The sequence below is a fragment of the Podarcis cretensis genome, assembly GCF_951804945.1.
Source record: "Podarcis cretensis genome assembly, chromosome: Z".
NCBI classification, from domain to species: Eukaryota; Metazoa; Chordata; class Lepidosauria; order Squamata; family Lacertidae; genus Podarcis; species Podarcis cretensis.
Genome location: NC_137184.1, coordinates 4,485,954 through 4,510,679, shown reverse-complemented (window position 1 = coordinate 4,510,679; position 24,726 = coordinate 4,485,954). Strand labels below are relative to the sequence as shown.

Genomic DNA, 24,726 nt, shown 5'->3' with positions numbered 1-24,726 from the left:
CATCACTTCAGATGTTATAAATTATCTTCCTTCATTTGCTGGCCATTATATTTTACGGTTGTTATTATTTTAAGCTTCTGTTGGTTCTTATTGTTGTTGTTGTTTAGTCGTTTAGTCGTGTCCGACTCTTCGTGACCCCACGGACCAGAGCACGCCAGGCACTCTTGTCTTCCACTGCCTCCTGCAGTTTGGTCAGACTCATACTGGTAGCTTCAAGAACACGGTCCAACCACCTCGTCCTCTGTCGTCCCCTTCTCCTTGTGCCCTCCATCTTTCCCAACATCAGGGTCTTTTTCAGGGAGTCTTCTCTTCTCATGAGGTGGCCAAAGTATTGGAGCCTCAGCTTCCAGTGAGCACTCAGGGCTGATTTCCTTAAGAATGGATAGGTTTGATCTTCCTGCAGTCCATGGGACTCTCAAGAGTCTCCTCCAGCACCATAATTCAAAAGCATCAATTCTTTGGTGATCAGCCTTCTTGATGGTCCAGCTCTCACTTCCATACATCATTACTGGGAAAACCATAGCTTTAACTATACAGGCCTTTGTTGGCAAGGTGATGTCTCTGCTTTTTAAGATGCTGTCTAGGTTTGTTCTCATGCTCCTCTTTAAATGACTTCTCTGCTGCCATGAGGCCATGTTAAAATGTATTCATTTTAAATTGCCCTGTGGTGGAGATGCTTGCTGCACATACCCATGGATCGGAGCCAAATGCTCTCCCTATCTCTCTTTCTCTTATGGAATTGTTTTGCAGAGCCAATCAGTTTGCCACAGGGGCTAGAGGTTTGCACTGGATGGGATTCAGCTGCAAAGCACATCTGAAGTAGGCTATGCTGGTGGCTTGCCGATCAGAAGGTAGGCAGTTCTAATCCCCACAACGGAGTGAGCTCCCGTTGCTCGGTCCCTGCTCCTGCCCACCTAGCAGTTCGAAAGCATGTCAAAGTGCAAGTAGATAAATAGGTACCGCTCTGGCGGGAAGGTAAACGGCGCTTCCGTGTGCTGCCAGAAGCGGCTTAGTCATGCTGGCCACATGACCTGGAAAAACTGTCTATGGACAAACACCGGCTCCCTCGGCATGTAAAGCGAGATGAGTGCCACAACCTGAGTCGTCCGTGACTGGACCTAACGGTCAAGGGTTCCCTTTACCTTCATGCCGGTGTAAATCACTCTGTGAGCTTCTCTCTAGGCTATGTCACTCAGGTCCTTGGGGCTCTCCTCAAACCATATTCCTTCCAAGCCACACCCTCTCCCCAGCCACCAGCATTAATGGCCTTGTGCAATACCCTCTTTGAGTGTCTTTGCCTGGTTGGAAGGTATCCTTGAACTCTGATCATGCCCCTTGCTTTCCCTCATGGAAAGGGTGTGCATGTGGAAAGTAACCTAAGGTGAAATGGACATTAGTTGCTCTGCCTACTGTTGTCTCCCACCGCTGGCCCTCAAAAGATTGTCCTGAAGGATGTGTGGCCCCTTGTGTTGAATAAGTTCTCTGTCATTGCTGTATAATCAGCAGAGCTGTGAGTAAAGGTCTCTGTAAAACAGGACACGGGGACCATGTTCCCATCAAGCATTTAAAGCACTATGATACCACTTTAAACAGCCATGGCTTCCCTCAAGTGGCTTCCCTTTCTGGATGTTATGACTCAATAAGGGTGCTGAGGGTGATCAGGAGACACCCTCCTCCAACCCCCTCACAGAGCTTTCTGGGAAGAGGGGTGGATTGTTAAACCACTCCAGAAATTGCAGCTCTGGGAGGGAACAGAAGGGAACAACTCTCAGCACCCTTAACTACAGCTCCCAGAATTCTTAGGGAGAACCCAAGACTGTTCAAAGTGGCACCATAGAGTTTCAATTGCATGATGTGAATGCAGCCAGGGACACCCTATAGCCCAGCCTTTCTCAACCTGTAGGTCCCCAGATGTTGTTGGACTACAACTCCCATCATCCCTAGCTAGCAAGGCCAGAGCTCAGGGATGAAGGGAGTTGTAGTCCAACAACATCTGGGGACCCACAGGTTGAGAAACGCTGCTATAGTCAGTCCATCAGCTGCTAAGTGAGATGTGAGGTTCTTCAACCAGGCCATTATCCCCCTCCCAGGCTACTAAACACAAGTTCTGTGAAGCCACAATTGTTGTCTCCATATCCAAACCCAACATTTTCTGCCCACCCCCACCCCCCGCTTCACGGACAATAAAAGAAAAGTGAAAAGGCATTTAAAACAGTCCGCTCCGACATCCTTTTTTGCTTTTGTCATTATTACACTGGAGTTTTCTCTCCTTAGATTAGATTAGAATTGAATCTGGTTGGGAGAAATTGAATTTGTACAGTTCCCTAATCAAACCATCTTCAAACACTGAACTTTTCTAGTAGCAATTACCCTGCCCTCTTTTGAGAGATCCCTGTTGATGGCAGTCGCTGGAGACAAAAACCCACAACTGATAGGGACATGCCAATTCAAAAAGCACAGGAACCCTTGTCATTGAAATGTGCAGAACACATTGCGTTTCCTGTTGCTAAGATATCTTCAGATTCAGATATTAGCTGAAAGACCCACCATTTTAAATTTTGGAGGAGTGTGTACAATGATGATTTAAGAGCCCAGGGAAGCTGCCTTATACCAAACATTGATCCATCTAGCTCAGCATTGTCTCCACTTATCCAGACCTAATGTGTGATTCCATATTTTGAACCCGAGACCTTCTGTGTTGAAAGCAGATCCTGCACCACTGAGCTACTGCTAAAGGATGCCCAAGCCTCAGAGGCACTCTTGAGAACATGCAACAAGGTCACCACAGATGGAATCCTGGATCTTAGGCAAGTCAATTGAAAAAGCATGTGTGTGGTTTTTTTGGGGGGGTGGGGTGTTGTAACAATAATAATTGTGGAAGGGACCACAGGAGTCATCTAGTCCAGCCCCTGCAATACCAACTTTACATGAAGTCACGGGTGAAGGAACATGTAGCCCTCCAGGTGTTCTCAGTCCCATCTGAAATGATCATTGGTCAGCGACTTTGTAAAAGCTTAGGTACAATTCTATCGTATACACTACCAATACAAGCCTACAGAGGGGTAGCCTCCATTGACTCTGGGGAGAGGCCATAGCTCAGCAGCAGGGCACATGCTTTACATGCAGAAGGTCCCAGGTTCAATCCCTGGTGTCTCCAGGTAGTGCTGGGAAAGACTCCTGGAGAGCGACTGCCAGTCATTGCAGACATGGAATGGGTGTCAAAAATGGACAAATGGTCGGACTTGGAATAATACAGCTTTCTAGCTTGCACAGGGGTGAAGACTGTAGCTCAGTGGAAGAACACCTACTTTGTATGCAGAAGGTCTCAGGTTTAATCTGCAGCTTCTCCAGGTAGGACTGAGAGAGACGAGTTGGCCACTGCAAGAACAGGATGGTAAACTATGTGGGCCTTTGGGACTCTTCTTATGGTCTTATTCCTCAGCCTGCAAAATGTCTTGGGCTGGCCCTGTTATAGCATGTACCACCTTGGCCATGATACACCATGGAAAAGCAATGCATAAGTTAAACTAAACTAAAACTAAATTGCATAAGTAGGCGTCTGATACTCTAATTGTGAATTCAACGCATCCTGTCCTGGGGAGTGGGGTAGTTTTCTGAACTCCTTTTGTGTATCTACAAGGCCAAACAGCTTAAAATTAGTATCATTAATATTTTTATTAACTAGTTTCATCCATCATCCATGAGCCTATTCTTGATCTTTTAATATAATAAATAACCAGAAGCTTATGGTAATAAATATGACACTTTCCATAAATGGAAGACTAATTGCCGCTATCGCTCATTGAGCTTTTATTTAACATGTATTTCTGAGAAGGTCCTCCTCAAAAAGCCCATAATTATTTCTCCATTTGCACACCCTCCGCATTAAAAAATGGAAACTAGTCGCCTGTGGATAGGCCATGAGAACGTTTGATCAGGGCCAGCCCTAATATTAGGCAGAGTGAGGCAGCTTGGAAGGAAACAAAGTGGTTTGGAAGGCAGAGCTTGATGCATGTCCACTCAGCTAGCCTACTGCCCTCACGTGTGGTGGTGGTGATGGAGCGGAGGCTATAAGTTTCAGCTGGCCACTTCGAATGGTGAGGCGCAGCTCCTCATCTTTCACCTCAAGTAGCAGGAATGGCGCTGTGGGTTAAAGCCTCAGCGCCTAGGACTTGCCGATCGAAAGGTCGGCGGTTCGAATCCCTGCGGCGGGGTGCGCTCCCGCTGCTCGGTCCCAGCGCCTGCCAACCTAGCAGTTCGAAAGCACCTCCGGGTGCAAGTAGATAAATAGGGACCGCTTACCAGCGGGAAGGTAAACGGCGTTTCCGTGTGCGGCTCTGGCTCGCCAGAGCAGCGATGTCACGCTGGCCACGTGACCCGGAAGTGTCTCCGGACAGCGCTGGCCCCTGGCCTCTTAAGTGAGATGGGCGCACAACCCCAGAGTCTGTCAAGACTGGCCCGTACGGGCAGGGGTACCTTTACCTTTACCTTTAGCAGGAATATATTGGGCTAGTTCTGCAGCTTATAGCCTTGTATGGAAAATCCTTTGCAAAGTTTTGCAGTAGGAACAGGGAGCCTAAGGCTCAAGCAACTGAAGTGGTTTTCTAGGACTTTCCGTCTGGCCCCAGACCACACCCTTTAAGGCAGTCAAATGTGGTCTGGCTGAGGGCAGATGGATAGTGATGGGGCAGCACCCCATTTGCCCAGAGGATGAAGCCTTTCACTGTCTGATTGGCCTATTGAAAACATGATTGTATTATCAACCTCCATTCAATACAGAACTAATCACTCTGAAGTCTGTGTTGAATTGTGGCTGAAGCCTCTTTTTATTTTTGCTCTCCCTATCATCCCTAATTCCCACCTGTGCATGATGTGGATTTTGATTTTTTGGAAATCCCAGATGCTTAGCAGATGGTTAGCTTGGGCGGCCGGGGGGGGGGGGGAGAAACCAAAGACAGCAAAATATATTTAAAAAAACCTGTGTTCACAAGCGCCCCTATTCATTCCAATCTGCTGTTTTGCCTCACAACTAGACTAATAAGCAATTACGCCAACATCTCAAATGCTTATCTGGTGTAAATGCATCTGTCAGCCAGATTCAACATCATCAATAAAGCTGCCAAATCTCTTTATAATTCAATGATATATGCTCTAAACATCTTTCTTTCTTTCCTCCCTTCTCTCTCCCTCTCCCTCTCTCTCTTTCTCTCTTGGAATATAATTTAAAGATTGCTGTTCTATGAATCTGGCATTGTTGTGTTTGCATTTAGAATGCCTCCAGATGGAATCTGAGCCACAAACACCCCAAATTAGAGAGGCTCTTGGCTGCCCTCCTGTAACTTAGTTCCCTGTGACCATATACAGAACTGCTGCTAAGTTCCATCAGTCCTATCAGATTCACACATATGACTCTGTGTGACTAGCTATATATATATGTATATATAAATCCTGCCTCCTCTTTTTGGTTCATTTTAAAATGGCGTTTAACTCTAGAGTTTTGGGTACAGTCTTCACTGGGGGAAAAGGTTCCCTAGATTAGTTTTCTCTTTCTGCCACCTGTGGGTGTCTGATGCAAGATGACATCAAGGTCACTAGGACTGTGAGGATTATTAAATGAGTTAATACAAGGTCAACCAGCATGCAGCCCCTCTACTACTGGGGAAATTGTTCCCTAGGACTTTATTGCCAGAAGGAAGATCAACCCTTCTGTGTCCAGGCCTTTTTGTATAAAAACAGCCTCTGTCTTTGGCTTAGTTAGTGTACCTCACTTGAATGGGGGTTATGAACTGCCAGTCCTATGTAAGCCTGTAGGCAGCACCAGTAGGGGCCATTACTGTAACAGCTGGTATTAGGGTGGGGCAAGCTAGCTTTCTTACTTTCTATTACATCCATTATAAAATAAAATTACATATTAAAATAACGTCTCAGAGCCCCTGTCTATAACCTCTGAGAATTCTGAAAACAGTTGAGGTCCTTGCAGACTGAAAACAGGCAAATCTTGTCCCAGTCTTCAAAGGGGGTTGGGGAGAATACCCAGGTAACTACTGACCACTGAGCTTGTCGGCAATAGCAGAACAGATAATTCAACAGTCGGTCTGTGAGCATTTAGAAAAAGATGTGGTGATTACTAATACCCAGCATGGGTTTCCCAAAAATAAGTCATAAGAGATGAACCTTCATTTCTTCATTTCTTTAAGTAAGAGTTGTGAGCGTGGTGGATCAGCAGAATACTGTGGATGTAGTGTATCTTGTTTTCAGTAAGGCTTTTGACAAAGTCCCCCATGATGAGGAGAAGTTGGTAAAATATAGGCTGGACAAGATTGCTGTTGGGTGGATTTGCAGTTGGCTGACAGACCAAACCTAAGGAGTGCTCACTAATGGTTCCTCAGCATCCTAGGGATGTGGGTAGTGCTGTGGTCTAAACCACCAAGCATCTTGGGCTTGCCGATCAGAAGGTCGGCAGTTCGAATCCCCACGACAGGGTGAGCTCCAATTTTTCTGTCCCAGCTCCTTCCAACCTAGGAGTATAAATAGGTACTGCTGCAGCAGGAAGGTAAACAGTGTTTCTGTGCACTCTGCCTTCCGTCGTGGTGTTTCATTCCACCAGAAATGGTTTAGTCATGCTGGCCACATGACCCAGAAAGCTGTCTGTGGACAAACGCCGGCTCCCTTGGCCTGAAAGCGAGATGAGCGCCGCAACCCCAGAGTCCCCTTTGACCAGACTTAGCCATCCAGGGGTCCTTTACCTTTACCTTGACTTCATCATTCTGAAAAAAGAGACAAGTTAAGTAGGATGCTGCATAGGCTAAGGTGAACCTTCAAGTAAACTAGTACAAACTGTTAGGGGCTTTCTATACCATCAGACACACCTTGAATTTGGTTCAGGCAAATTGGTACCTAAAATGTGAAAAGGGAGAGGCGATTCTGCTCCTCCATGCCCCGTCTCGCCCAATTTCAAACTGGTCTTTCAAAAGTTCAGTACAGCCATATTTCATATCAAGAAGTTGTGGAATAGTTAACATAAGAACAACCTGCTAGTTCAGCATCCTTTTTTCATAGTGGCCAACCAGATGCCGGGGGGGGGGCAGGGGGGCAGCAAGCTGGACCTGAGTACAAGAGCAACTCTCCCTTCCTGTGGTTTCCAGAAAATGGTGTTCATAAGCATTGCTGCCTCCAACTGCAGAGGTAGAGCATAGCCATTAGGACTAGTAGTAGTAGTAGTAGAAGAAGAGTTCGGATTTGATATCCCACTTTATCACTACCCTAAGGAGTCTCAAAGCAGCTAACCATCTCCTTTCCCCTCCTCTCCCACAACAAAGACTCTGTGAGGTCAGTGGCGTAGCGTGGGTTGTCAGCACCCGGGGCAAGGCAAGTAATTTGCGCCCCCTAACCCGTGGATTTGCGCCCCCTAACCCTATCCCTAACCCTAACCCCCAGATGTTGCGCCCGGTGCGGCGGGGCCCCCCCCTGCACCCCCCACGCTACGCCACTGTGTGAGGTGAGTGGGGCTGAGAGACTTCAAAGAAGTGTGACTGGCCCAAGGTCACCCAGCAGCTGCATGTGGAGGAGCGGGGAAGCGAACCCGGTTCACCAGATTACGAGTCCACTGCTCTTAACCACTACACCACACTAGTAGCCATTGACAGCTCTCTCCTCCATGAATTTGCCTAAGTGGCATAGCTAGGGTGGGGCAGGAGGGGCGGGTTGCCCCAGACGGTACTTTGTTTTGAGGTGGCACTGGGCTCTGAGCAAACGCCTCATCTCTTGTGAAGGAGAAGCCGCTGAGCAGGGCCCTGCAAAGTCCGGGAGGACTAGGAGGAAGCCGAAAGGTGAGGCATTCTTCAGAAGGGGGTGTGGCTGCCTTGCAAGCCAGGTGAGGGAAAGAGGGCAGCTGAGAACGGATTGCAGAGGATCTCTCTATGTTCCGCTATGTATTATTTCTCTCTCTTCACTTGCCCTCAAGGAGCTCAAGGTGTCATGCAAGGTTTGACCCCCACCCCCTTCTGATTTTTTCTGTGACACTTGGTATGATAAAGCACAGAGAGGCTGTTTTGTTTAAAGGGGAAAGTTTTGTTCCATATATGAGATTTCTTTTTTTAAAAAAATAAAATATTAACAATTTCAACATAACAAATTATCAAAACAAATCATCTTCATTATTTTCCCCCTTTCCCCCTCCCCCCTCCCCAAAGATCCTTCCCTCCCTCTCCCCCCACAAGTCTCCCCCCAGCTCCTCTCTCTGATTTCTCAACTCATGTCATTCTCTGCATACTGTAAAATTGTATATATCCTTTTATTATCTGTCTACTATATTAACCCTCAATAAATTTGTGTATGTTTATTCAAAACCTGCCAAGGAGTCCAGTTCATTTTGTTGCCTTTTTAAATAATTTGTAAAAAGTTCCCATTCTTCTTTAAAGTCACAGTTGTCCTTATCTCACAATTTGTATGTCAGTTTCGCCAATTCTGCATAGTTCATCAATTTTTCTTTCGTCGGGATTTCCTCATTCTTCCATCCTTCTGCTATCAAGACTCTTGCCGCTGTTGTAGCATAACATAAATAAGTTCTTTATTTTCCTTGGAAGGTCTTGTCCTAGAATCCCTAACAAAAATGCTTCTGGTCTTGTTTACAAATGTCATTTTAAACATTTGCTTCAATTCATTATATGTCATTTCCCAGATTTTTTTTTTAATTTCTCTGCATTCCCACCATATATGGTAAAAGGTCCCCCAATATATGATATTTCTAAGTGGAAAAGATAAGATGTAGAGGAGATGTGGTGGCAGGATAAGAGACCTGGGGAGAAGGCATGCTAGTTCCCCTTATTTGTCCTCCTCCCGTGTCCCCTCACCGTGTCGGAAGGAAGACCATTCCACCACCACAGGTGCCCAGGAGTTAACTATGAGTGAGGGGAGGGCTCCCCAGCCTTGAAACATGGCCACTGGTGTCTTCCCTGGATCATGGCTGGAAAGAAGGACTGTGAGAGAGGACTGGAGGGTGGGTGTTTATCTGACCCCCCATCTCCTTGCACCTTGGGTCAATGTCACCCCGCTCCCCAGTTTTACTGATTGTCATTGGGGGGTGTTGTTCCTATTGTGCAAGACAACATGCTTATTCAGAAGTCTTCTTCTTCCTCTTCTTTAGCGATCACTCGTAGCCGAGTAAGATTGTCTTCCGGAAGCTGTCTGTAGACAAACGCTGGATCCCTCAGCCAGTAAAGCGAGATGAGCACCGTATCCCTAGAGTTGTCCACGACTGGACTTAATGGTCAGGGGTCCTTTACCTTTACCTTTAGGCTACCTTTCTTCTTCTTCTTCTTCTTCTTCTTCTTCTTCTTCTTCTTCAGTGATCACTCGTAGCCGAGTAAGATTGTCTTCCATAAACACGGTTTTAACAATGAGTCTGTAAGTGACTGTGGAGGCCAATTCTGGACCCACACGTCCTTCCACAGTGGGGACATTGGTTTCCGGGCAGGAGTTGATCACGGTGTGGATTTGCCAAGAGTGCCTTCCGCTTAGCATGTTTCTCCCTTGCGTTCTGTGTTCGAGTGTTCTTCAAAGCCCATGACACCTTTGGTAAAGGCTGTTCTCCAATTGGAGCGCTCACAGGCCAGTGTTTCCCAGTTCTCGGTGGCACAGCAGACGTTGCATACTTCATAATATAGATCACAGCAGCATATTCCTGCAATGGATGTTCCTGACTTGGGCAGCAGTCCTAGGCACGGTTACCAGGGCATAAGCCCCAGGGCCTTTAATTATGTGTTAACGTATCTAAGAATGCACTGTAAGTCCTGTTGAAAGCAATGCTAGAGGATGAAGGGTGTGATCCTGTGGAGCAGAGATGGGGAACTCTCCAGGTGTTGTTGGCCAGGGCTGGTGGAAATCTGAGTGCAGCAGCATCTGCTTCCAAACCCCAGCTGTAAACAACTAAATCCCACTGAACACTGAGAGATTTCCTCCTGAGGAAGCCAACATAGGCTCAAGCTGTTTATCATGGATACCTTAAACCCTACAGATTTCCCAATAGGATTTACAATATGATCATTTTCATTAAAGGATAGCTCAGTCAGTAGAGCTTGAGACTCTTAATCTCAGGGTTGTGGGTTCGAGCCCCATATTGGGTGAAAGAGTCTTTCATTGCAGGGGGTTGGGCTAGATGACCCTCATGGTCCCTTCCAACTCTACATTTCTATGATTCTATATTTATTCAGAAGCAAGCCTCACCAGGTCACTTGGAATAACTCCCAAGTAAGTGTAAATGGGATTGGATTATGTGCTTATCTCTTCTGGAAAGAAGCAGCCTTTATTATATATTATTATTATGCCTGTATCTCACCTTACTTTCCAGGAGCTCAGGATGCCATGCATTGTTCTCTTCCCATTTTATCCCCACAACATCCCTGTGAGGTAGCTTAGGCTGAAAGCTGAGGCCCAAGATCATCCAGTGAGCTTCATGGCTGGGTGGAGATTAGAACCTTGGTCTAAGGTAGATATTAGAACCCCCCAGGTCCTAGCCCAACCCTCGAACCACTACACCATACTGTGTTAAAAATGGTTTACAGTGGTACCTCCAGTTATGAACTTAATTCATTCCAAGGTCTGTTCTTCACCTGAAACCCCATTAGCTAATGGGGCCTCCTGCTGTTGTCATGCTGCTGGCGTGCGATTTCTGTTCTCATCCTGGGGCAAAGTTCTTAACCCGAGGTACTACTTCTGGGTTAGCAGAGTCTGTAACACGAGGAGTTTGTAACCCGAGATACCACTGTACTTACAAACTCTTCAAAGGTCTGGTTCTTGTGCTTTCCCATTCATCAGTTTGAAAAGTTGCACAGGCAGTAAAGCTTAGTTTAGTTACAAAGTGGTAAAAGTTCCAAGATTATTGATGCAGTGACTCAAGAGTGGCTGGTGAGAGCTATGTGGTTGAGTTGGAGCAACCAACTCAGGTCTCTTCTCATGCTGAACTTCCCAGGTAGAATGTGGCCGGGTGGGGACAATAGGCTTGATTACCTATTTCCTCCGAAGATAAGAGAAGTGACATGGCTGAGCCTGGCAGAACAGCTTACTCTGTGGTATTAATCATACATTAATCAGATTTAAGCATATTGGCTATACCACAGCAAGCCTCTTATTAATGATAACTGAAGCTGTTGCTCTGGGAGCCCCCCCCTTTTTTTTAGCCAAAGAGCAGGGTAAAAATGCTTTGAAGAGACATAAAGAAGAAACTGAACAAGAAGGAAGAAGGATCTTAACTGGACACGCCCCATCCACCCAAATGGCCCAGTCCCAACTGCTGTAAACTGTAGTTAACCCCTCACATAGCTACAATTCCCGGCACCCTTAACAAATCACCGTTGTTGTTGTTTAAGAATAAGTCATGTGCTTTAAATGTGTGGTGTGGATGTGACCATAGTCTAGTAATGCTGCAGGACTGCAGTTTCCCATCTCCTCCTCTACAGTATTTTCTCCCTATTGTTTTCCATATGACCTAGAAGGGGAAGAAGCAGTGAATGAACTGGGGACCACTGCTTTTTTATGGAGAACTGGTTTCCATTCACACGGTGAAAAGTGGGGGAGGGTCTGAGGTCTCAGGAACCAAGTTCCTTTCTGCCCTTGGGAAGAAAGGGAAGCAGTTGGAGCGGAAAGGAGGACTGTGGCAAGCCAGGGAGGTCCCTGGATGAGGAACAGTAAGAGGAGCGGCAAACTCAGTTGACTGCCCCTGGCAGCAAACCCTAGCTATGCCACTGTACCTAATCCTCATTTAAAGCCATCCAATTTGATGGCCATCCCTGCTTCCCAGGGGAGCGAGTTCCTTAGTTTGCACTGAGTGAATAAGTCTTTTCTTGTATCTGTTCTGAATCTTCCAAAATTCAGGTTCTTTGGAAGTCCACCAGTTCCAGTGTTAAGAGAAAGGGAGAAAACCTTATATTTTACACAAAGTACTTTTGGAGAATTGCTGTAATGTGCCCTCCAAGAACATGGGTCATTTTAATGGTATTAATTTCCCCCATAGGCTAACCACAGGTGCCACCAAACAAGATGGCTTCTCATCTCTCCCCCTCTTCCTCTCCCTCCCCCCCCCACAAATAACTCTCTCAGAAGATCTTTCCAGCACTCTAAGTCTGCCATTATTTGATTAATAATATGGATCAAGATTTAATTTAACCAGTTGCATAAAATTGCTAGGTATTTTATTGCTTAATCTCTTCAGGTAGCAATTTTGAATATTTCAGCAAGGTTGTGTTTACTAGAGGGATGCTTTTTCAGGCCCTCAGATTCACACAGAGAGACCCATAATTGTACAATTTCCCTGAACAACTTTGGTCCAGGATCCTTTAAGGACCACCTGAAGTTGATTATGGAGCTCGATCCCAGCTTGATCACAGAGGTCATCTGGAGGAGCACTGCTCATTATTCCCCATGTCCGAGGCCTCAACCAGGAACTGGGTTTTTAGTAGGGCTGTGCAAAGCCCACCACCATCCACACGATGGTCCTGATCCAGGGGCTTCTAATCAGGTCGGCCAACAAAGGGCCCGCCAGCCCCATCCTGGATCTGAGCCCATACTAACTCAGGAGCTGGTGCTAACGTGGTAGGGGGGTGGCACTTACCTTGGGGGCAGCATGGTGCCCCAAAGCAGTGTATCCTGGGGCTGGGCTTGCAGCGCACTGAGCCGCTGATCCGCCCCCAGCCACCAGAGGGCAGCTGAGAAGGACACAACTGGCACGCTCTGGCCCTCAAGGCTCATGGGGCCTGCAGCATGCCCGAGCCATGGTGTCTGCTCCACATTGCCAGAAAAAGCAGCGTCCACCTTCCTCCTCCCCTTCAGCCGCCCTGCAGGAACACATCAGCTTGGACCCCAACCCTATGCTGCTTTTGCAGGGAGCATGGGGCCAGCACACACACAAGTGGAGGGCTCCGAGCGGGACGCAGTTCTGGCAGCGCATCCTGCCCTGACTCACCCCACCCCCATGGGCAGCGCATGTTCAGGGCATGCACACCTTCCCCAGGCACCCTAACAGTTTGCTACGCTACTGGGCTAATGTTTAATTAGGATAACCCTCTAATTAGATATATTTCCAGGAGAGAGGAGGAAATGTTGTGTCTCCTGTCCCATCCCAACCTGCACTCCCGATTGTGCAGAGTGGGTGTCATTTTTGCAGGGTGATGCTTCCTTTTCTCAAGGACCCGGAGCACCTTCTTGAACACCACAATGAGGGACAGAGCTCCCCTGCAATCCCGCCAGGGTATCTCATAGCCTCCAGCTGGGGTTTTGCCTGCCTAAGGGGACTGGCTCATCTCCAAAAGCATTCAGCAGCAGTTGCTGCCTTTATAACTTATTACGTTGAATGTGGAAAGAAAGTGAGTGATTAGTATTTTGTGTCTATCATGGTCAGATGAATCCATCAATTCTGATTTCCCTTGGGTTCTCATTTTTTTCATTCTCAAGTTTGGTCTCTCACATTTCCACATCAGTTTGGTTAAAAAAAAAAAATCCTGCAGAAAATTCACAGCAGTTCAGCACATATTTTTATATGCAGTTTTCTTGAATAGACAAAAAGGCAAAATTGCAAGCAATTTTCTGTAATTTAATGAATTTTTCCTGTCATCTTCACTAATGCATTCATTTTTATTTACGCTTTCCCATAACAGGTACATTTTGTACACATATTTTTGGCCAGAGCCCTGTACCACATAATTTGCAGAAATGTAAATTTTGAAGCCTAGACTGAAGCTTAGTCTGTGTGTTGTTTCGGCAGGTGCAAATTAGGTAGTTTGGCAATAAAATGCAAACCAAGCTGAATTCCTTCCCCATCGCTTGTGTTTTATGCAATCAAGGAAAAAGGCACAACCTTGGTCTGATCTGAAAACAGCTCAACATGAACCTCACCAGTCATCTATGAAACTCAGTTGGCAGAGCCTGAGACGCTCAGTCTCAGGATTGTAGGTTCAAGCCCCACATTGGGCAAAAGATTCCTTCCTTGCAGGGGGTTGGACTAGATGACCCTCGTGGTCCCTTCCATGATTCTGTGATTCAGATGGGAACATGAGCCTATCCATCTAGTACAGTCATACCTCGGGTTACAGACGCTTCAGGCTGCGCTTTTTTGGATTACGGACTGCCGAAACCCAGAAGTACCGGAATGGATTACTTCTGGGTTTCGGCGGTTGCGCATGCGCAGAAGCGCCCAATTACAACCCGTGCGTGCGCAGACACATAGACGTGGGTTGCCAATGCTGCGGGTTGCGAACATGCATCCCGCACGGATCATGTTCACAACCCGAGCGTCCACTGTACTGCCTACCCTGAATGGAAGCAACTCTTTAGGGTTTCAGCCAGAGTTCTCTCTCAGCCCTTCTAGGGGATGTCGGGGGTTCAACCTAGGGCTTTCTGCTTGCAAAGCAGATTATCTTCCAGTGAGCTACAATCCTTTCCCTAATGATAGGCTAAGATTCCAGTCCTCGTCATGGTTCTGAATAAAGCATTGATTTTAATTACGAACATAGATGACTGTCTTATACAGAGTCAGGTCACTGGTCCATTGAGCTGAGTATTGTCTACACACACTGGTAGCAGCTCTTCCGGGTTTCAGGCATGGATCTCTCCCAGCCCTATGTGGAGGGCCCTTCGCCAGCCAGAGTAGGCATTACTGGTCTAGACTAGATGGGCCGTTTTGCCCAATGGTTCAGGAAGTGGTTTCCCTATTAAACTCGAGCATCTGTTTCTCTGGAAATTATGCCCTGCATTGCAAGCAGAGATGGCGAAGAGGTGAGACGTGTGCATGACATGCTTTTCTCACTAATGCACTTCCCGTATGGCTTAGTCCAAGCACACGGTTGCTTTTCTCTGGCTCACTGCTCCCCACCGTTAACATGGCTTGGTTGTATAAACTCAGTGCAGTCTGGTTCCATGGCATCTCCTAGCACAGCTGGCATAAAGAATAAGCTGGTTTTCAAGAGCCTTAGCAGCAAACGGATGAAATGCAAAAAGCACAGTGATGCAGAGGCTTCTAGCAAACCCAGCACAGCATGCTGGCGCCACCTAGTGGCAGAGTGGAGGAAACACTGGGTGTGGGACCAAGGGAAGTCGTGAAACCTTCTGCAAAGAGGCTCGATTAAAATCCTCCCTGAGTGTGTTTGCACCCCTTTGCTATCCCATGCAAAAACATGGCTGTGGGAGCAGTCAGTACACAGCCCTCAGCTAGTCTTTTGCTTGCCTATAGCTTGTGTCTAAAAAACAAGCTGTTTGTTTCTTTGATTTTGCTTCAGAGGTAGAGATGATATCTCAGGCCATAGACGAAGTGAGAGGCCAGTTTCTAAGCAGACGCTTCTTTTGGTTCTTTATCTTGAACTGCTGTGTCATCTGGTCATCTGCCATGTGGCCACACACACACACACTTCATATTTGTTTATTTGCTGCCAATTGGCAGTGGTAGGGGAGCAGAAAAAAGCCAGGGTTGTGGTTCTCCCCACCACCCCTTAGATGATTGCACAGTATTGTAGACTAAGCTGCCTTGGAAGACTGCAAATAAATTCCACTTTCTAGTGTAGCAGTGGCATAGGAAACTTCGGTTCTTCCTCTTCTTTATAAACAGAATGGAACTTTACTGAAGAAAATAAAGTTGTTTAGAAACAGCATAATTAAAGAGCATACACAGAGTGCTCATAGCAGCTATCTGACTCTCCACAGAGGCACAGTCTTAGTTAGTGATTTACTAGAGTCCTGGAGCCACTCTGTCTGCCTTAGCTTTACATAGCAACAACAACAGCACTATTAAATGATTGTGTAGGCCTTGTAGGCCTTACTGCTTCTTCTGCTTCTGCTCTTAAGCTAGGGTTAAGATAGGGTCTTCTGCTTCTGCTCTCAGGATAAGGTTACCAGACGTCCCCGTTTCCCGGGGACAGTCCCTGGATTTGCAAATAAGTCCCCGGACAAATTCTATCCCCTGAACGTCCCCAGATTTCATCTAATGTCCCCGGGAAACACAGTGGCAGCAGTTTCAGCAGCTTAGGGCAGTTGGCTCTGGCTGGCTTCAGAAGCTGCTTGGAAGTCCCCATATGATGGTGGTGCAGGGGCTCTAAGATGGAGCTTCTGGGCTGCCTCCACCTTCCCTGACCCCAGCAACTAAGCTGTGTGACGGGAGGTTTCACGCTGCCTATCAGAGCTTGCATGCAAACAGGAGGGGGCAGGGATCTCTCAGTTAGGCAGTGTGAAGCCTCACTTCCCAGCTGAGGGATCCCCACCCCTTCCTGCTTGCACGCAAGCAGGAAGAGGATTGGGGCTGCTCTGATGGGAAGGGAGGCATTGTGCTGCCTGAGCCTCACCGCTGCTGCCGCTCTCGGCCCTCCTTCTCCGCCTTCCATGCCTGACCCATCACACACCTCTTCCCCACCACCACCACCACCAAAGAACCAACGACTCAGGGGCTGCCCAGGCTCATGGAGAAGTGAGATAGAAGCCTCGGAGGAAGGGGAAACGTGGCGGTTGAGGTCAAGGTGGCGGTCATCCTTCTGCCACTGCCATAGCTGCAGCATCAACGTCCCGAACGTGTAGCATTCATTCATTCGTTCATCATTCATTTAAAGTGTCCCTGGATTCATTGAAAAAAATCTGGTAACCTTATCTTAAGAACCTTTGTCTCATGACATGTTCATCATGGTGAGGGGAGCAGACTGAGAGGAGATAGGATTCTGACTAAACATCTGGAGTAACTTTCTGACAGTAAGAGCTGTTTGGCCGTGGAACAGACTCCCACAAGAGGTGGTGAACTCTCCTTCCTTGGGGGCTTTTAAGCAGAGGTTGGATGGCCATCAGACATATATGATCTACTTGAGATTCCTTACAACGGTTTGAACTGGATGACCCTCAGGATCCTTCCAACTCTACAATTCTAAGCCATGCCACCTCCCATCTATGACTGGGAGTGGTGATAAGATACTGTGGTCATAGTAAGCTAACCTCAGGTTGTCTTTAGTCAATGGCAATTTCAATGTAACCCTCAAAAACAAACAAGACCAAGAGTAAGTTAAAGATGTAAGCGTGTAGAAATGCAAGCTGACAAAACATCAACATGTTAATTTCCCCAAATCATTGAATTTTTAAAAATCCTCTTGGCATGGCAGTTGACATCATTTTAACTCAAAGAAGTAGCTTGTCACTTTCTCACTGCCAAGGCATATAAAGCTACCATTTAGCTAACAAATGTGTCTGCATCAGCCACCAGCCATCTAATTTTGAGAGCATCTGATTGACCTTGAAGATAATTCAGAAATTAATAGAGGAATCTATCCCTAGGTGAGCAATTCAGGATTAAGTGCATTATGTCTTTGATCTGGCCTGATCCACATATGCCAAGAAGGTAATTCATTGGCTTATCAAATAATTTGCAGGTCAAATATTCTGTAGGTATAATCTGACATATAAACTGAGCAAACACAAGTTCAACTGGAGCAGAGGGCGGGAGTTAATTGCTGCTGCTAACAAACCATTCAAGGGTCAGGTTTAATTTTAACATGCCCTTGAAGATATAGGGGGTAAGGAGAAAAATTAAACATATGGAGTAATTCGAACATGCAGTTGTAATGGATAAATAAATGGAACCATGGAAGGGAGGGAAGGGAAGTTGATGATTATGGATATATTGAAATGTGAAAAACTGCAATGGAAAAGTTATATATAAAATATTTTTTAAAAATGTTACCGTGCCCAGCTGAGGACTTGGATTTCTCCATATATTCAAAGTCCATTCTGGCACATTCAGGAAAAATGATACCATGGATCCTATAGTCAGAAACATCCTGAAATGAAATTACAGGGGGAATTGAACATCACAACCTCAAACAAGTTACAGTGTTATGGCCAGCTGCCTTAGTTCTTCAGTTCTTAAAAAAAGAAAGAAAACCTCCCACCAGTTTTGCTAAATGGTGGCCTGATATTAGGGTAAGGTCCCCCGGTCCCCATATAAAACTACGCATTTATGAATGTGTGCATTTGAAGAAGTGATGCCTACATCATTTCTAAAGTATTGCATTAGGTGTTCTCAGTGGAGCTGCAAGTAATATGCACTGGAACATATTTTGGATTATATAAAATCTGTTTCTACTAGAATTACCCCAAGTTGCTGCATCATATAACATCACTTGGGAAGACAGGCGAACTAATATCAGTGTACTGGAAGAAGCAAAGATCACCAGTGTTGAAGCAATGATTCTTCAACATCAACTTTGTTGGACTGGACATGTTGTGTGGATGCCTGATTATCGTCTTCCAAAGCAACTACAGTGGTACCTTGGGTTACATACGCTTCAGGTTACAGACTCCGCTAACACATAAATATTACCTTGGGTTAAGAACTTTGCTTCAGGATGAGAACAGAAATCGTGCTCCGGCAGCGCGGCAACAGCAGGAGGCCCCATTAGCTAAAGTGATGCTTCAGGTTAAGAACAGTTTCAGGTTAAGAACAGATCTCCAGAACAAATTAAGTTCTTAGCCTGAGGTACTCTATTCCAAACTTAAACATGGAAAGCGTAATGCTGGTGGTCAACAAAAGAGGTTTAAAGACTGTCTCAAGGCAATTGCAAAATATTGGCCTGTGAGTGCTCCAGTTGGAGAACAGCCTTTACCAAAGATGTCATGGGCTTTGAAGACACTCAAACTCATGACACAAGGGAGAAATGTGCTAAGAGGAAGGCACACTTGGCAAATTCACACCATGATCAACTCCTGCCCGGAAACCAGCGTCCCCACTGTGGAAGGACGTGTGGATCCAGAATTGGCCTTCACAGTCACTTACGGACTCATTGTTAAAACTGTGCTTATGGAAGACAATCTTACTCGGCTACGAGTGATCGCCAAAGAAGAAGAAGATAAAGCACTACTGGAACTTATCGACTGCCAGTTGAGGGCAAGGACCTGGGAGGCTGGGAGAAAGATGGAAGTTCCTGAACTGCATTATTTATGTTGAGATTAAACAGGGTGGGGCTGGTGGTCACAAGAAAAGTGGAGGAATTTCTGGGAACACAGTCTGGGGAACTTCTACAGACAGATCATCCCAGAACCTTGGTGCCACCATCAAGAAGGTCCTGTGTCTCCTCATCTGATTGACTGCTGGAGATGACAATTCCAGGGAGCAGAGGCCTTTGAAGCAGGTCTTGAAAGCCCAGGTAGGTAAATACGGCAACAGACAATCCTGGAGGCCCCTGGGAATAAGAATGCTTACAGCAGGGAGCCTCTGACTTTCAGGAATCCTATTTGTTCTGCAATATCATTTCAGCCATGCCATGCCCACCTAGCAAATGCCAAGTGTGGCATCAGGTGAAAAAACACTGCAGGCTGAAAGCTGGCTTTGCAGACTGATTGCTAGATCTCAAGGAGCCCCTCTTAAACCATTTCTCAATACAGTGCTTTGAAAGGGGCTTCTGTAGACACCTGTGGGCAAAAAAGGTCACCTGAAATCATGATGTTGGGTGACTGAGATGTTAGTGGCTCTGCCCACCTGTCAAACCTGGCCCATGACAGGTGTGTATGTGGGGGGGGGGGGGTAAGGATCCAGCTCTCTGGCCAGATTCAGATCCCCAACCTAGGTTTAGGGCAACCTCTCCTCCCAACTTGCCACCCTCCAGATGTTTGTATACTCCAACACCTAGAACAGCAAATGATTATGGATTATGGGAGTTGTAGTCCAACAATATCCAGAAGTTTGGGGAAGAATGATAAAGCACATTCCCAGGAACATTTCCTAACTTGCTTTTAAGGCACATGGCAGGACCTGCATTTAAATGTCACTTGGCACAACGTCAGAAGACAAAAAAGGTCCCTGTGCCACCTTCTAATGCTAAGGAAACTAATTCCCCTTCCTCACTTGAAGGCTTACCTCCCACTCTCGACCTTCAGGAAAGTCTGTTCCACCATTACCACCACTGGCCCTTCAAGTCTCCAGAATTCAGCTGGAGGGAAGGTTGGGGAAGGCTTGTTTAGGGTTTTGAAGGCTGAAACCATCCTTTTAAGTTAGCTTGGAAGGAAATTTCCCTGCGAATAAAACTGCTGCATGTTGATGGCATGTTACAAGGAGGCACGGTGCCAGTTCCGAGAACAATTTGTGGTTTCAGGCTTCCCATCGAGACCTTCAAGTGTGGATTAATTTCCAGTTCCAGGCTTGACCCACTAATTGGGAATAGGGAACAGGGAACCCTCTAGATGGTTCAGCCCTCATCCGTCCAAGCCAGCCCATGGTCAGGGATGATGGGATTTGCAGTTCAACAATCGCTGTAGAGCTGCAGGTTCTGCAGACCCACTCCATATAATTCTATCAGTGGATTGTATCCAGTGCTAGTCCTACTTGGAGTAGACCCATTGAAATAAATGAATGCAAGTTAGCAGTGTCTATTAATCTCAGAGCATGTACGGTATTCTGAGCAGGAAGGAGTAGCACTGGATACAGCTCAAGGTGTTCTCCAGACATCAAATATTTCTAGGTTACTGCTCGTTAAACATATGTTGCTCTTCTCAAAGCACACATCTTTGCCTAGTGCTCTATTTCTCTCTCTCTCTCTTTCTTTTTAAAGAATTCTGAACTAATTAGATCAAAGTTTTGCAGGGAGAGGGCTTTTCATACCAGCTTTTCAATCTGCAAGGTGCTTTTTCTGATACGTTGTGTGAATTGCTAAAAAGGTTTGGTTAATTAAAGGATTTACTTTGTTCCCTTTGAAAATGAAAAAGCTCGAGCCCAGCTACTTCTCTCACACCCTCACTGTCTCCAGCTGACCCAATTGCAGTACTGGACCATTTCTGGCCCTCTCAACTTCGTCCAGGCTAGGATGTGAGGGATATGGAAATGATGCATCTTTTTGCTGGGGGGCAAGAAGCCCAGGGCATTGCAAGAGTTTGGGTCTTAACTGAAATGAGCGCTGGGTCTTAAAGAAAAAAGTCATAGTGAGTGATGTGCAGATGGTGTGAATAAAGGATGCAGAAGCAACTGCCTGAGATAGGCATGCTATATATAGTTATACAGCTGTTTCTTTCAGGTGTTGTGAACTCCCCTTAAAAAAAAAAAACATAGCATGATTACTTCTGAAAGTTGGAATTTACATCATTTTTGATTATCTCTGAGTGTCTATAATTTAGCTACTTAGTAAAATTAACTCAATGTTGCTTGTGTAATGGGAAGACAATTGTGAGGAATGTGGAATGTACTGTGGATTACCTTTTCCCTTTGATTAGCTTATGTCTAAAATTAAACCTCATTTTTGCCTTTTAAAAATTAAAACACACACGTTTGCTTTCATCCACAGCATGGAGATTTTGTGCTGTCTCTTCTGCATTGAAATAACTGAAAGAAACTTTAATGTAACTCTGGATTTCTTGAATTAAAAAAAAGCGGGGTCAGACTACATGGCCTTCAAGGGCCCTTTGTTTCTATTACTACACTAGCAAAGAGCTGCTTCCCTATACTTAGAGAAGGGGCATTCCCTTAAAACAGGTTGCCTTCAAAAGGTTGCCCCTGAAGAAATGCAGGCTTTTGGCTGAAAAATGTTTCCTACCCCTGCCCTAGTAACATCCAGTCTTGGCTACTGCAACGTGTGGAACTATCTTTGAAGAACTCTCAGAAAGCCTGGAGAACCTAATTCCTTGTCCAACTTTCCCTTGGACACAAAGGAGCTTTTAGCAATTAGCTCTTGCACCCTCAATGCCAAAGAGATGACATAACCCCAATGTCTTTTCATTCCAGATGGCTAAATTTAGAAAACCCAAAGGGAGAATAATATGCAACTGCCAATTGTGTCAGACCACTACAGTTGTGAAACTGGAAATTTAGGGATACAGAGGACTGTGGTTTTTTTGTCACAGATCAAATGAAAGGAGGTGCTACAATGAAGCAAAAGCAAGATGGGCAATGGAAGCTTTAGGGATTTGTAGTCAGAAGAGGGAGATTTAGGGGAAACAACATAGACATGGGTTTTTTTAAATAAGAAATAAATTTATTGAATTAATAAACTTGGATCAGAAATGCACTTTTCAACTTCATCATCTGTTTCCTGTACCTAATATCACGAAACTCAGCCTGAACATAAATCCTCAACATTTTATTGAAAAACAAAGATTTTTTATTATTGAAAAACAAAGATGGTTTTGTGTGCTATACTATATATAACAGCCTGAAGGAAGGGATGAGGAACCTCTGGTCTTTCAAATGTTACTGCAACACCATCATTCTTATCAGCTGGAGAGTGTTGGAATGTCTGGAGGGTCACTGGTTCCTCCCCCAAGCAATGAAGAATAGTAAGAGACGGAGGGGCAGCAGCAATCTAAGCCAGGAGGTGAGCTGGTTTTGCCAGGAGAAGGAAAACGACTTCTGGATGACTGGAAGCTGTCTCTTGCCTCTCTGGTTTTTGTGGCGCAAACTGAAGGTTTGCTTTAAAAAACGGATCAAGTCTGCCATCAAGATTCAGAAACATGGAAAAGCCATACAGGCCTTTCCTTGTAGGCAATCTATACATGTCTTCTCTCTACCTTCTGGTCTGCTTACTTGCTGGTAGGCCCTATGACATTTATCTACCTACCTGGAACATTAACTAAACTAGTTTCTACAGTTGTAATGGGGGGGGGGGAATAACTTCAGTTAAACACATCCCTTTTGCTTCACTGGCATTTTGTGTGTGTGTGTTAAACTTCACCATTCCATAGAGCATTTCTAGGTGCACCAAGCAATTGGGATGTTCAACAAATACCAACCAATATGGCAATTTAATCTAGCCAAATTACTAAGATTTATTCCAGATGTTGCTATTCCCCATCCTCCGAAGAACACTGTTTGAATTTGGGGAGAAGAGATAAATAATGCAAAATGTATTGGAAAGTATTGAAATGTATTTTTTGAACATTAAAGGCAGCCCTGCTAGATATGATGAACAAGTCCATCTAGTCTAGCATTCTGTTGCTTTCTACATGAAACATATCAAATTCATGCCCTGTCTTTCTCACACACACACACACCCCAAAAAATGTAGTACAGGGCAGGTTACAAAACAGCAAATCAAGTTACAAAGACATAGGGTTACAGTAAACAACACATATTTCAGAGATATAGTGAATACTCTCTCTATACACACAAAAAAACCCCACATTCCATATATTTTTCTAAAATATATCTAAAAGGAACACCTAGAAAGGAATGTTTTAGAGCAGCAGTAGCTAAACTGAGAACCTGCAGATATTCACTGGATTTCAATTCCCACCATCCCTTTATGCAGTGTTAGGGGAGTGGTAGTACCTCTGATAGGGGACAGTCATGCTCCTTCCAATATACTTAGTCCTCCTTTGGTCCCTGCCCTGCACTCCGCTCTCACCTGTGGCTCCTAGAAGCTGTCAGCATGCAGCAGTAGCCACACCCCGGGAAACAGCTTTGACTGCCCAGCTAAACCAGCTGAGGGTAGCCTATGGGTCTCCAACCCTAGGTGAGTTACAGACTTCCCCTGCATGTGAAGACAGGCTTTGGTGGATTGAGCGGATGAGACTAACAGCGGGTCAAATGGTCAAGAAGGCAGTTTCTGTGCATGCTGGAGAGGGAAGGTGGGGCTCATCAGCCTGGGAAGGGATATCTTCGGGAGAAGAAAAGAGGCCAAAAGGGGGGGTCTTTTCATTTGATCAGCCCAGGACCTCCATACACAGTGCCCAGGCTTGCACCCTGGGGAGGATAGCTTAGTGCTGCTGATGCAGCCATTTTACTTCAACCCTGGAGGCACACTCCATTGTCTTTTGAGACAGATGGATTGCGAGCAACATCCAAAACTGTGTACCTTGCTAGCTGGGGCTGATGGGAGCTGGAGTCCAACCACACCTGCAGGGCAACACGTTAGCCACCCCTGCTGATATCTAAAGCCCACAGGGGAATAGGTTCCCTGGGGAAAATGTCCTTGGGGCAGGGGGAGATACTGCTATAAAGGTCCTCACAGCTGCATATACTTTTTCCAGTCAAGGGTAAGCTAAGCAAAGCAACTCCTGCAAACTTCAAGAGTATGCAACCCATTTTTCACCTTGATGTTCCAGCAGTAGAAGCTCTGGTGCAAAACTATTCCATCCACAAAGGGAGTGGGGAGATTGCTCCATTCACTTAAGTGGAGAGGTAGCTCTGGTGCTTTTCACACACACTGTGAAGCAAAGGGGGAAACTTATTCCACATGTGAATAAACAGGGCCTTAAAAATGGATGCACAAAAAGATAGGGGAAGTATACACATTTTTTGGTTTTGCACTAGATGTGTTTGGTCAAGGGTACTTTTAGCTGGCCAATTCCCATAGGTTAAAATGTTATCTTTGCTTTGAAGATGTAACATTCTGTGACAAAATGGGGAGGAAGAACAGCTAGGAGTTAGTCTTGCAAAACAGAACATTTGATTCCAACCTTTTATCAGATTGAAGTGATGATCTAGATTAGAAGGTTAGTGTGGTGCACCAGGTTGTTTTCAGTTAAATCCTCCAAGCAAATAATCACAATGCATTTAAAAATATTATTATTATTCATGGCATCCAAAAAAACAACCAACCCAAACAAAAAACAAAAAAACAAACACCCAAACAAAAACATCAAGCAAACCACCAAGGCACAATTAAATTGCTGCCACCTAGTCTTTTGCTCCCATCTTGAAGCTGTGGCAGTGAGTTTTCCCTTTGCCCTGTCATTTCGTACCATGATTCAAAATACAGAAGAGAAGCTTTCCAGCAGTTGGAAGGG

General features: G+C 45.6%; 1 long non-coding RNA gene across 1 annotated transcript in view; it reads left to right on the top strand.

Annotated features, from left to right (window-relative positions):
* Positions 1–24,726, top strand: part of LOC307207990 — a 216,713-nt gene that overhangs the window by 28,254 nt on the left and 163,733 nt on the right. The window lies entirely within an intron of this gene.